The sequence below is a fragment of the Capsicum annuum genome, unplaced genomic scaffold (assembly GCF_002878395.1).
Source record: "Capsicum annuum cultivar UCD-10X-F1 unplaced genomic scaffold, UCD10Xv1.1 ctg66731, whole genome shotgun sequence".
Classification (NCBI taxonomy): Eukaryota; Viridiplantae; Streptophyta; class Magnoliopsida; order Solanales; family Solanaceae; genus Capsicum; species Capsicum annuum.
This window is the reverse complement of record NW_025876116.1, coordinates 26-2358: the sequence shown is the minus strand read 5'-3', so window position 1 is coordinate 2358 and position 2333 is coordinate 26. Positions and strand designations below refer to the sequence as shown.

General features: G+C 31.2%; 1 long non-coding RNA gene across 1 annotated transcript; it reads right to left on the bottom strand.

Moving 5' to 3' along the window:
• Positions 1 to 1292: 1292 nt before the first annotated feature.
• On the bottom strand, positions 1293 to 1891 carry LOC124893876. Its single transcript, XR_007050928.1, has 2 exons — positions 1747 to 1891; positions 1293 to 1587 (listed from the first exon to the last, which is right to left on the bottom strand). It is a non-coding gene; the product is annotated as an uncharacterized LOC124893876 (long non-coding RNA).
• Between the last annotated feature and the right edge of the window lie 442 nt (positions 1892 to 2333).

Sequence of the window (2333 nt, the reverse complement as noted above, 5' to 3'; positions counted from 1 at the left end):
TTTACGTGTTCTTGAATATTTGATTTAAACTAGGGTTGAGAATTTTTGGTGGTTATACTCTTGCATTGGTAACTTCTTATTATAATGGTTTTTCCTATGGTTTAAACGTTGAATTGCTACTGAATTGTGTCTTGTGATAATGTTGAAATTTGGTAATTTAGGTTTCACAAAGTTTGTGGATTTTGGCATAATAATAACATGAACCTCAATCCACATCATAATTTGATTTCTAAACAAGGATTTCTTAGTGTCTAATCTAAACAAGGATTCTTATTGTCTAAACTTTTCATTAAAAACTTGCATAACATTAGCTGGTAAAAATGTTAAGAGGTTCCAAAAACTTCCTTGGGCCTATGGTTATGGATTTTTAAATAAAATTTTGAGTCTAAATGATTAAATGAATACAGTATGGCGTAATTGGAATTACTTGCAAGTCTATTGGTATGATGATACCAATTTGGGAATGCCTTAATGAAAGACTCCATGGTTAATGATATGTGAAAATATTTTAGTTGAGCTTAGGGAATTGTGTAGCTCATCGAGAAGGTTTAGTCCCGGGGGACCAATACTGGAAACCACATTTGCCGATATTAGGGGTCTTCTTTACACAATATATTTTTAGAAGGCTGTCACCTTGGTGTCTTTAGCCAAATTTCCTTGATTCATGCGACTAACATGGATTGGGGCCTTTCCACTAGGGGGATCCAGACCCTTATAGCCCGTCGGTGCCTTAAGGTCGGTATGAGCTACATAGTTTAGGATTAAATTTTTAAATGATCATGTTCATGTCACTTGCCCCTACCCCGGCATTCTATTATCTTTTTAGTTGTTGAGCACATGTTTTATGACTGGTTTTCGGCAAATATAAATTTCATCCATGTACTTTATTAGCACTTTGGTTCATGTATATTTATCACTTTTCTTTGGTTGCATATCAGTATCTGTCGTACTGACCGTCTCTAGATACTACATCATTTTATGATGTAGGTTCCGGGGTCTTTTCCTGTGGCCTTGTGCAGCGTTAGGTGGTTTGGTACTCCTGTTGGACAACTATTAATGTGGTGAGCCCTCCATTCTTAATTAGTTATCGTCCTAATACGTGTCATTTCACAAAATCAAGATATAATTAGTTTTTTGATTCTACTTTTACCCTCAATAATAAATATGGATATATATTAATATAGTTCGAAAAAGAGAAGCATTAAATAAAAATGAGTAATAAATCAGGATAATTTAGTTAGATTACCTTCTATTTAAGGTTTTTCCAAGGGGTGTGCAACACTAAAAGGAGACATGAAAATAGTAACAGAGGAAGTACTAAAAAGTTACATCTTTTTCAAGGTATTTACTAACGATAAATTATTAAAACAATCTTTATATTTTAGAAATGAGTATAGTTTCTTGAGTACTAAAAAAAGAAAAAAAAAGTATAGCTTCTTAAGGGGTGCACGTGCGCCCAAACTGAAAACGCCACTTATTTAGAAATGGAGTCAATATGAGATACCATAAAGTTGTTTGCTTCCCCTTTCTCTCTTTCTCCTTCATTTTCCATGAGTGTAAGTTCCTTTCCTATCTAATTCGTAGGATCTGATGTATAAAATGTAGATAAAAAATTTATCAGGAGAATAAAGTAACAAAAAATGTACAGATATAAATAAGTTAGTTGTTTTCTGTGTATATTTTACCAAATTTTTCGGAAGATCTTACCAAAATTAAACAAACTTCTAAAGTTTATTAGAGACTAACCTTATCACTTGATGAAAAATTGATACAACCAAAAAACTATTATCTTGAAAAACAAAAGGCTGAAAATTTGTGTGGAAGAAGAAATAGAGAGATAACAAATAATTGTATGTTAGAGAAAACTACAATAAATATCTTTCAATTTGTCAGCTGAAGACAGCCAACATGCAGCATTGAATGCAGAAATATCGTTTTCCAAATTTTTAGCATGTCCCTTAAAGAATTATAAATAAGGAATATAATTTTACTAATTTACGCTCTCCGTTTATTTTATTTGTTCATTATTTAATTATAGATTTTCAATTCCACTAGCCACTTTTAACATATCAAGAAAAGATAATTATTTTTTCATGTTTAACCCTTAGCATTAATTACTTATTCTCAAAATTATTTTTTAAAATCTAATATTAAACACCAATTAATAAGGCTAGTGTGGTAAAATAACCATATCAATAAGTTTTTATTAATAGATGTGTCAAGTTCAAATGTTACAAGTAAAAGTTAATGGAGGGTGTACCTCTTAAGATACTTTAACTGAAACTTCACAAATAACTTGTTTGGACTTTCTAAAGTAAAACATCAAGTACCCC